General features: G+C 39.2%; 1 non-coding gene across 1 annotated transcript; it reads right to left on the reverse strand.

Annotated features, from left to right (window-relative positions):
- Positions 1 to 11,217: 11,217 nt before the first annotated feature.
- On the reverse strand, positions 11,218 to 11,519 carry LOC147576581 (Nuclear RNase P). Its single transcript, XR_015241485.1, has one exon.
- Positions 11,520 to 12,032: the final 513 nt, after the last annotated feature.

The raw sequence follows: 12,032 nt of genomic DNA on the forward strand, positions 1-12,032 counted from the left end.
TTTTTTGAGATGAACAAGGGAGCTAAGTATATAGTTGTACTATACAAACTGGAAGGTGTATTAAGACTGTCCATGGTCAGTGTTCACAGAAGGTTAATAAGGCAATTGCCTAGGAAACCACCTGGAAACAGCCAGGTCTGCCTTTGGCCACAGATGTAGTTGCTAAGTTTTGATTTTGATCTTCTTCCCTTTCTACTCCTGTGACGCATCCACTTTTCTGGGCATTTCCAGAAGGCATCTTTCTTTCAGGGTGTATTGTTCCTATAATTTCCCCTTAGGGTTTGCTTTCAGTGACAGCATCTTAAGTAAAATTGAGTACGTTCCCTTGCTTTTCTCTCCGGATCAAAATGTACTGGTTCCTCTTCCCATTCCCTCAAAACTTTTGTTTTCTCTTATGGAGGGGAAAGGCATGACTTACACTGAGCGAGGTACTCACTAAACAAAGAACTTTATATATCTTATCCAATACAAACATTCTCAAAGTGCCATCCCTGGACCAGCAGTATGAGCACCTCCTGGGAACTTGTAAGAAATATAAATTATCAGCCCCCATTCCTGACTTGCCATAGCAAAAACTCTGGGATAGTCTATGTGTTAACAAATTTTCCAAGTGATTCTGTGAACCCTCAAATTTGAAAAACATTGATCTAATGCAACTGTCCCAACAAGCCAGCCAGATAAGCATGATTCACATTATACAGGTAAGGAAATTGGGTTTGGGAGGTTAAGCAACTTGCCTGAGGTCATACTGCTGCTTATAAATAGCAAGGCTGGGATTCAAATTCAAGCCAGCCTGGCCATATCCATGCTGTCTCCCATAATACCATAAGAATCATGACTGAACATGGCATCTCATTCCTCTGAGATAACAGTTGTATTCTAGCAGCCACCTGGTACAAGAGCTGGAACATAGGGTGTGGAATCACTAGGACAAACAAATAAACCCTGATTGTGTACTTCCTAGCTCTGTGACTCTGGGAAATTGGTTCAACATCAAGCCTTAATTTCTTCATCTGTGTAAATTTGACTTGATTTTATTTTTACAAATTTTACCAACAAAAGTTCCAGATTGTGCTCTTTTCATTTATGGAAGAGTACATGACATTGAGGCATGGAAGTGCCCTTACCCCCATTCCTGAAGATAAACTTTTTGTGTTTTGAAGCTCTTTAGAGGCATTCAAGTCCTATTGACCAAGAGGGGGAGCAAAATCAGCTGCTGTGTGTAAAGGAAAAGGAGGAGAAGTTATAAAAGAGGCGCGTTATGTCACCTTCCACACCCAGGGTTATGAACAAACTTAGCTCCTTAGTGATCTCATCTCAGTTGAAGACAAGATCTCTTATCTGAAACAGGGGAAAGTATAGAAAACACTTTCGCATCTAGAAACTGAAAAGGAAAACAGCCTGACCATTAGCTGATGTATAAAAAAAAAAAAAAAAAAAAAAAGTGTGTTCAAATCTGCAATGGACAGACACCAGAACAGAGTCTGACTTGGCATTTCCCAGAAGGCTGGAGCTATGGAGCTTGACCCCTGATTAGGACAGATAGAGTCAAGAACTTGGAGTTGTCATCTTGGGAGAATAAGCAGGGGCACACTTTTCTTGACTCAAGTCTAAATGGAAGATATGTAAAGTTTTTTTCATTCAGTGAACCTCAGTTTCCTCATCTGTAAAATAAGGATGAAACGAATGTTTCTAGAACTGCACTGAGACCAATAACATTTATAAATTCAATTTCATTGCCAATTCCTATTCATTCTTACTGGCTACCCAGACGGCTGTGTTGAGAAGGATTCTGAAGCTCATTGTCACAGTTGATTAATGATGAATAACATAGACATGGTACAAGGGGATAGAGGTTGCCTTTAAGATAAAATCTAAATTACTTAACATGGTTTAAAATAAAGACCTTTATGATTTGGCTGTTGCAGACTTCTCCAGTTTCATTTCATCTCTCAGTTACTCACTTTATCCTTGACCATCCAATATGCTCTAACCAAAATGAATACATTTCATTTCCTCAGAGATAGATTTACAATATTGTTTCTTCAGCCTGGAGTGTTCTTGCTGCCTACTTTTCCTCTTTTCAACCTTTACCACATTCTTACTTCCCAGGTACACATGGGTGTGCACGCACATACACCACATTTTGCACGGCTAGTACCAAGGTTATATGCTCCTGTGGTGTGCTCCTTAGCACCCCATCATATCCCTAAAGTGTGATTATCTTCTTCCTCATCTTTCTCTTCACTGGACTACAATCTCCTGGGTCATAGATCCTGTGCCTGCTGTCACCCAATAGCAACATGCCCCACCGAGTTTAAGTTCTAGGTAAATATTGTTGAATTAACCAGATTAATGAAGCAGTGATATATGCCTAAGATAGTCAAGTTAACAAAGTAAGGAACTGGAATCACTAACTTCTCCCTATACAAGCCTAAAATCTGTACGCAATTAAGTCATTGCATCCATGCTTCAGTTTCCTCAACGAAAGAATGGAGACATAACAGTACCTACCTAGGGGTGCTATGAGTAAATACATACATGGAGAACACTTAAAAAGTGTTGGGCACTAAGTAAACACAACACAAATATCAGCTTCTAGTGTTATTAGTTGTGATGGACCAGTTGTTTTGAAATCACCAAAATCTGGACAATTCCTTAATCTTGATCATAACACATTATGAGACTGAGCATGTGAAAGCCTTTAAAGTTAGGTAGTAAAATCAGGAATAGCAACTTTAGCACTCAATTCTCAAGTCTGAGCTCTCTCCACTGACATTACTCATGCAATAACCATAACACCTCATTTCTTAAGCATTTAAAGATTAGGCATATAGATCATACAGTAAACTGAAACCAATTGTAACATAAATTGCCACATATAATACAACCAGTATATACCTTTTTTATTAATATTGAAACATGTATTGTTTTCTACCTTTGCCTGTTCTAGGCTGGTAGAACAAAACCAGTGCCTCCTACTATGTGTACTACCTGCTGATACATTAAAGTATTAAATAACTGTGACTGGCTGTAGCCAATAAGTCATTTTTCTCACTTCATCTATTGTCATCTATTATCACTTACATAATCAAGATTTTTATATTCTTAAAACATGATTACTTAGCAATATAAATATATATATACATACACACATGCATATGGCACTGAACTGTGAGGAAAGTAGATATTGAGTCATGGCTGAAATCTGGTCCAGACTTAACTCTCAAGGGCTTTCCTTGCTTTTTGTGCTCAAATTCAGAATGAATTGAAACTCTGGACTAATGACATGTCTTCATTTCACACAATACATGTAAAAGCATCAACTGAGTAGTACTAAACACAAACATCTTTAATAAGTTTAAATTCAGATCATTTTTCCCTCACCCCATGGAAAATGACACAATATCCAGGTGCCTTGCAGAATCAAAAGTCAGTGGTAATATCTCATATACAAACATAAGAGAAAAACTCAAATGTAGATCCATTATTGTAAATCTTCAAAAATTATAGATTGTAGAGATAGTGGGAGAGTTAAAGTCACATTGGCCCTAAATAACTGACAAAGCTATGAATTTATGAACTCTGAAAAGTGTGTTTCTTTAAGTAAGTTTCTCTAGAAATAAAAGTTGTCATTTCATATAACCAAAGGTATAGGGGAAGAAAGCTACCATTTTCAAAAAACTCAATGAACCAGTCCCATGACCCTCCATGTAGAAAACGGCAGAAAACTATCTTATTGATCTTTTTAGCTCTTATGCCTATCAAAGAGGGAAAAATATAATAGGCACTCAAAAAATGCCTGTTGAGTGGATCTGGGGTATTAAAATGGAAAATATCTGATTCCTGATAGGATTAGTTAATTCCAATCAGATATACAATTTATTTCAAAACATTTCTCAAGTGATGTTTATGTCACAAACTGACTGCTACATGTTATCTATGGAATGGCTTTCAATTTGAAACCCCAACAAGTTTAAATCCAAAGTTCATGAGTTCAGGTGAGTTTTCCTTTACACAGCATAAAATGAATCAGAACTCATTGGCAAATAAGCAAAGTAAGCAGAATTCAACTCTCAGAACAATTTCATTTTCTAAAGGAAAACGCTGCTGCACCTGTACAATAGCTAAAACAAGTACCGTCAGACAAACAAGCAATGAATAGGGAATACTGATACCCTTCATGATGCCCCAAGAAGAAAGAATATAGAAGGAGGAATGACTGAACGAGTTCACTCCCTCAGAACCTGCATATGATATTGATACCAGCTTAGTGAACAGGGGGACAAAAAAGAATAAAAGACTTGGTTATTAAAAAGGATCTATGAGCCTACAGAACCCTGCAGATCCTACAGAATCCACTTGAAAAGGTGCCGAGTAGTGAGTCTGTCACCACACATGCTCCAATGACATATGGCCAATAGGTTGTTGGTAAATATTTAATACATTGAAACGCGAGACTCTGCTGCCAAGCTGCTAGGGTTACAAAGAGGTAGAGCCATTCTGACAAAGCCAGGGCTGCTGGTGACAGTGGTGCTGTGTTACAGAGCTCATATCTGCAGACTAAAATTAAAACTCACTCCATTCATATAACAGCTCCCGGCAGGAGACCTCGGTAGATTTTTCTCTTTAGTTAAAGCTGTCTTCTACGGTTCACCAGCTTTAGCACAGAGGGAAATTATATTGTTGGACCTTCACATCTGTCTTACATACTCTACAGTAACTTGAGTTGTTGTTTGGTGTTGGAATTCCCAAGTCCCCAAACCAAAAGCAGTGTTTACTTTTTGTCAAATTTGTCACAATCTCCTTATTCTGGTAATATAGGAGAGATTCTGGGCAAGCTGGTCCAAGGTGAGAAAAGAAGTCTGTCTGATTAAATTTTTTATCAGCGGTCTGAATTTTGGATGACTATAACCATGGCCCAATTCCTGTATAGTCCTGAAGAAGTTTTAGAGTATTCAACAATCTACTAAATTGGAGCATTCATCTCTGTTCCCTACCACCCAATACTGTTGACTCACACCAAAAATTCAGGTCACACAGAAAGTAACCAGAGAAAGAGAAGAATGTTAATAATATTATTAGTTACTATTTTTGACTGCCTGTTTGCACAAGTTCTGTGCTAAATGTGGTGGGTACATTATTTCCCTTAATCTTCACAATAACTTTGTGCAGCAGGTATTATTATCTACCCTTTATAGAGGAGAAACTGAGACTCAGAAAAAGTCATCTGTCACAGTGGGAAAAGCCCAAAATTAGAACATAGGTTTGTCTGATGTAAAGCCTATGCTCTTTGCCACCAAACTGTGAGGATAGAATCTCTGAAAAGTCCTCCCAGGGGAAGGGTCCTATGTGACCAGGCAGGTTATACAGATGTGAGAAGCAGGCTGAGAGTAAGATAGAGACATAGGTATAAGAACTATTTTTCTTTTCCTTATAGAAAAAAATGACTAATTGAAATCAAAACATTGCCTTAATATTAGGGATACAATTAAAGGGAAGTTGGGGGTGAGGGACTGTTGTGATTCCAGAACTAGCAAAAACGGGGTGAGTCTCATTAGACTAGATCATGTCCCAGTGTTGATCATGTGCTGAGGTATATCCAGAATAAAGTTCAAAACCAGATAAGAGAAATCTGTTGTATGTATAAAATCAGCATGTCCCAGGGAGCAGAGCTAAGGTTTAGGACATGGAAAGACCAATGACGAGGAAAGCTCAAGGGGGAGAACTTGAAAAGTTGGTAAAGGGACTGCATCTTACCAGTAATGAATTTTGGCTATGCTGAGAGGCAGGTCCTGCACTAGAAGCTGTATATTTTATAGTCATGATGCAAGGAACATCTTCTAAGAAGGTCAGTGGAGAGGGGTGGCAACATAGTACCTGATTTTCTCTTTGGATTCAGTCTTCCCTTGTTTCCTAGGTACAAAATATAAGTAAGACACACGTAAGTATATTTAGTTGCTAGGTGATGGAGGCCTCTATTAATTATTTATGTCCCTCCTGCTACCTGGCTTTGGCATTTATTCTCATCTCATTGCAAGGCAAAGCTCCCTCTGTCCACCCCGCTCCTCCCACCCCCCAACACATACAACATGCCCTGACTGGCCACTCTGGTTAATGCAGTGGTCTTTAGGGCACAGTCTGACTCACAGCCCCAGGGTTTACACTAGGATCTTAGCTCTCAGCCAACTAGCACGGCTGCCTAGAGGTCAGGTGACCAAGTCTGTGATGCATTACTCATTGTCAAATTTCAGCCAAATGAGGAACATATGTAAAACTTATAGGCATTCTGGCATCACTCTTAATTAGTAACCACGATCTGAGCATTTGTTATTTAAGCTCATTTAATTCCAGCCAGATTACAGGGTGTTGCAATGCAAGCTGCCTTCTGCATCATCGTGCGAGGTTCCATTAGCAGGCTTCAGGGAAGCATGAAAAGTCACATTCAATCATTTCTCAGAGCATACTTTCCTGAGCTAGAGGCAACATGAGCCTCCAGGGCCACCGCTCTGGCCAGGGTGGACCACCAGGAGTCGCTATCAGGGAGGGACTGCTAGCTAGCACACCTTAGTGACTGCTGCAGGCCTTTTCAATTTTCCACCATATGTTACATAATAAACATCATTTAAGAACCATGCTCTTGTGAGTGTGTATACTCACTCACCCAAGTCATCAGAGAAAAAGATTTTTCCCTATAAAGACGGTGGGATCAGGAAATGCCAGTGCTGACCTGGATGGAGAGTACGATGCCTAATGAAGATTAATGAATTTTTAAAAATAAAAACAAGTGTCAAATTATGGGTTCAAAGGCGCTTAGTTGGCCATGTGGTTGCGTGTCAGAGGGCTTGATGTACTGTGGTCAAAATGTTACAGCTCTTTCTAATAAAGCCTAAAACTTTTGAATGCAGAATCTGGCAGAGGTTGTCTCTCCACAGACACGCAGGGAAGACTGTGCCAGAGTGTGCAGAAAACCAGGAAGGCCAAAAGAACCAGGAAAGAGAAAGATGTTCAATAAACTCTCTCTTCTTGTCCTTAGCAGGGAAGGAGGTTATTTCAGGACCTTTGCATTCTGAGGGCGATTTGGCTTTGAGGTTCATGTTTTTGACTAGGGAAAAGCAAAAACAAAAACAGAAAATGGGGCAAGTGTAGAATGGAGCCCAAGGGGAGAGGAGGAGTTATCTAAATGTGGTTGGGAATTGTGCGGTATCATTTGGTTCATCTCGGCTCCCACCTGGGAAGTGTGAGCCCTGGATTCTAGTTCTACTTCTACTCCTATAGAACTTGGGCCAAGTATTGCATTTTGCTGGGTCTCGTTTTCCTTACTGGAAAAATATGGAGTTGAATTACATGACCCCAAAGATCTTTTCCAATTTGAATATTCTATTATTATTTTAAGTGTTGAAGTCTGACTCCTCTATCAGACTTCTTAGTGTTTGATATAAAGCCCTGTTAAAAATGTTCTCTATTTTAAATGTTTGTTTGTTTGTTTGTTTGTTTATTTAGAGAGAAAGCACAAGTAGGGGAGGAGCAGAGAGAGGGAGAAGAAGAAACCCAAGCAGGCTCCATGCTGTCAGCGCTGAGCCCAACATGGGTTTGAACCCATGAACCATGAGATCACGACCTGAGCAGAAATCAAAAGTCAGACGCTTACCCAACTGAGCCACCTAGGTGCCCCCAAAATTTTCTCTATTTTATTTTTTTTTTAATTTATTTTTTTAGTGTTGATTTATTTTTGGAAGAGAGAGAGAGACAGAGTGCAAGCAGGGGAGAAGCAGAGAGATAGGAAGACACAGAACCTGTAGCAAGCTCCAGGCTCTGAGCTGTCAGCACAGAGCCAATGCAGGGCTCGAACTCAGACACCGTGAGATCATGACCTGAGCTTAAGTCAGACACTTAACTGAGCCACCCAGGTGCCCCCAGTTTTCTCTATTTTAAAGCAAAAGCAACAAATACAGTAACAATAAGCCTTTACTAAGGATTTTAGAACTTAAAAACTTGTTTCAATGAACATGTGAGTTTAGGGCCTTCTTTGTGCTCAGTCCTCTGGTAAGAGCTGCTGGAGAGATAAAGAGACATGTAAAGTAACTTCTATCCTCAAGAATCAGGCAGGCCAGTCTGAAGAACACACACATACACATGAAGTAATGAGTAAGTGAGAGAGTGTGGGATACAGTGGAAAATTGTGACAGGTCATCTATCTGTGCAAGGGATGTCTGAGGACTGAGTGGTCAGCATGAGCTGGAGCAATCTGAGATCTTGGAGGAGGTAGAACTGACATGGGGCTTTGAAATATACCTACAGAGGAGTGAGAGCAGGGGATAGCCTAAGAAAAGATGAGAAGTCATTTATAAATTATATGATGTATGTAAGCAGAAAGAGGGGCAGAAAAATAACCTAGATGGTAAAGAAAGAATCATTTCATGAAGTAGTGGGAAATATTTGAATGATGTAGAATCAAAAGGAAGACCTTGAAAACCAGCAAAATTTAGAATCTATACCTATATACACATGTGTGTGTGTGTGTGTGTGTGTGTGTGTGTGTGTGTGTGTGTGTGTATGCTTGGTTTCGAACATAGTTTTGAATCATATAGTGGTCTCACTTTGTATCGGCTGTTTTAATTTAGTATTTTCCTAAGTACTTTTCATGTATTATGTATGCTATATGAACTTATTACACACCTATAAATTATCTCATCAGTCTAAGGCTACCTAGATTTGAATCCCTGCCTGGCCACATGCTACTTGGGTGACCTTGAGCAACTTATTTGTCCTCTGTAAGCCTCAGTTTCCTGGGGCTCCTGGGTGGTTCAATCGGTTGAGTATCCGACTTCGGCTCAGGTCATGATCTCATGGTCCGTGAGTTCGAGCCTTGCATTGGGCTCTGTGCTGACAGCTCAGAGCCTGGAGCCTGCTTTGGATTCTGTGTCTCCCTCTTTCTGCCCCTTCCTCACTCATGGCTGTCTCTCTCTCAAAAATAAATAAACATTAAAGAAAATTTTTAAAAGCCTCAGTTTCCTATCTGTAAAATTGGAATAATAATGAAGTTTTTATGAAAATTAAAGGCAGAGTCTGGCACAGTGTAAGCAGTCAATAAATGTTGCTCTTAAGTAGATTTACAATAATTTACTTAATCACTCTCCCAATTCAGGAATTTATGTTGTTTTCAACTTTTTACCATTAAAAAAGTTACTGCTGTTCACCGCAGAAAGCTTTTTTGTTGTTAGAATTACCTATTTCTTTAGGAGAGAGGTTCCCAGAATTGGAATTATCAGAGTCAAAGGGTGTGAATGTTTGAAGATGTTTGTGACAGCTTGCCAAGTAACTCCTCAATGGGTTGTGCAACCTTGCCTGCATGGAGGAGTATCGTCTTCTTTACAAAGCAAAAGAAGTCGCCAAGTTGATACGGGGGACTCAGTGTTGTTGGTTGGATTTGCATTTCCTAGATTACTGGTAAAAATGAACATCCTCCCATCTTTGTATATGAGCAATATTTTCACTTTTGTGAATTGTCTGTTCATTATTTTTGCTCATAAATCTGTTGAAGTGTTGAGCACCTTAACATTGTTTTTTCTTGGTGTTTTATATTCAGTTAGTTCTTAGGTGATAGTTATCAGACACTGGTATATTCCTCCTTAAGCATTTTCATATCATTATTCTACCTGTCTCATCTTCTATATGAGAACAATAGCTCATAATTCTTTAGTATCTAAACAATGCTTAGTGTCTAAAGCAATGCTCTGTATACAGTAGGCATTCAATAGATACTTGATAAACAACCCAAATAATATCATTTTTTTACCACTCTGATCAATAGTTTTCCAAAATTTGAAATATATATACATATATATATGTGTGTATATATACATATATGTATATATATTTCAAATACATATATATGTGTGTATATATACATATATGTATATATACACACATATATATATGTATGTATATATAGCCCTCAGTGCATGGCTCTCAACTATAGTCACATGCTTTTATTAGATAAATACCAAACTTGCATCTTATTACAAAATATATCATTGAGGCTTTGTCAGGGAAGAATAGTGTCTTCGTTTGAACTGCTATAACAAAAATACCATAGACTGGTGGCTTAAACAACAGACATCTCTATTTCTCACACTTATGGAGGCTGGAAAGTCCAAGATCAGGTCACTGGCAGACATGATATCTGGTGGGAGCCTGCTTCCTGGCTTGTAGAGCCCGCTATACCCTTATATGGCCACCAAGCGCTTGTCTCTATCTCTTTTTATAAGGACACTAATCTTGTTATGGGAGCTCCACCCTTGTAACCTTATCTAAACTTAACTACCTTCCAGAAAGTCCCATATCCTAATATTATCTCACTGGGGATTAGGACTTCAATGTATGAATGGGGGGGAAGGCACAAACATGTAATCCATAATGAATAATATTTGTTGATAATTCCAAACATATAATCAGACTACTTGTGCCCAGGGAAACACTTCCTCAGTCTAAAATATTAACTCCATTATTCAATAAGCACTTTGGTTGCAAAAAAGGGGAAAAGAGAAGGCACTATTTCCCCCTAATACTCTTTGGGCACAGAAGTTTTGATGGATAGCAGAGGAATAATGAAGTGCATATTCTCCTGGACAGTCTGACATAAGCAAGGGAAGCAGAGTGGCCTATATTTCATGAAGGAAACATTGACAAGGGCCAAACTGCATGCTCTCAGCACTTGGGTCATTTCATTAGCATTTGTTATTTTTATACATTGGTAGTTATGGATGTCAATGGCATTTTAATATCCCAGAATGGTCATAGTACCAATATACTCACTCCCACTAATATTTCATGGCTCATGGATCATTTTCAAATCAAGAGCCAGGGTGGTAAAATGTCTTAACACTTTCTATAACAGAGCTAGGAGGAAGAAAAAAGGATATTCTCTCCTGGGTATACAATATACTCTCCCACTTAGCTCATGATAACTAACATTATTTTTCATTTATTTTTATGAGATTTATAGGATACATTTCCCCCAGAGAATTCTTTTCAGAATTGCAAGTACTTAGGTGATTTGCTTGCATGCTATTAATTTTTATTTACTCTGTTATAGCTTTTAAGCATTTTAGACTCAGGGATTGCTGTGCCACATCCTCTTAAAGACCCAAACCAAAAACCAACCCCCCAGAAGGTCTTTATTTTATGGTCACTACCTCCATGCCACGCACCTTAAGAGCAGAATTAATGTGAATTAAACTCTGATCCCACCTACATCATATTACTGCACAAGACATTATACCTTATTGTAGGGAAAGCACCTTTTGGGTGGTCTGCCCAACTTCTTTCTATGATAATCAACATCTTGGGGAATAAGAGGTACAAGTGAAATTCCCCAAATCCACCTTTTATTTTTTTGAATTCAGGGAGGACTCTACTAGGGCTGCTTTTGGCCCTAGTCTCAGATCTTCCCAGGGAAAATGGGGTAGAGTGACACAAGGCACTCAGCTCATGGCCCTACCAATGAGCTTCCCTCTGCCACATACATTTCCACCTTTTTTTTTAAGTTTATTTATTTATTTTGAGAGAGAGGAGAGAGAGAGAGAGAGAGAGAGAGAGAGAGAGGGATGGAGGGAGAATTAATGAGTGGAGAAGAGGCACAGAGAGAAGAGAGAGAGAATCCTGATGCAGGGCTCTATCTCATGAACCGTGAGATTATGGCCTGAGCCAAAATCAAGAGTGGGACACTTAACCAACTGAGCCAGCCAGACACCCCACAGATCCACTCTTTAAATGTAACCCATCCTGTCTACAAATGATTGGCTCAAAAGTAGCCACCTGACATGTTGGGCCAACCAGAGCCTTTTCTGAGAATTTTAAATCAGGAGCAAGACAGAAAGGGGAGAAAAGTGAAAAAGCACTTAAAAGAATGGGAAGGTAGAGGACTGGAGAATGGAAAGACAGAGAGATCAAAAAGCCCTAGAATAGGTTTGACTTGTTACAAAAGCAAAAGTGGCATGACATGGCCAGCAGTTTTCTGTCACAGGCAC

This window comes from Puma concolor, chromosome D1, assembly GCF_028749965.1.
Source record: "Puma concolor isolate L17-30 chromosome D1, mPumCon1.1.hap2, whole genome shotgun sequence".
Taxonomy (NCBI): Eukaryota; Metazoa; Chordata; class Mammalia; order Carnivora; family Felidae; genus Puma; species Puma concolor.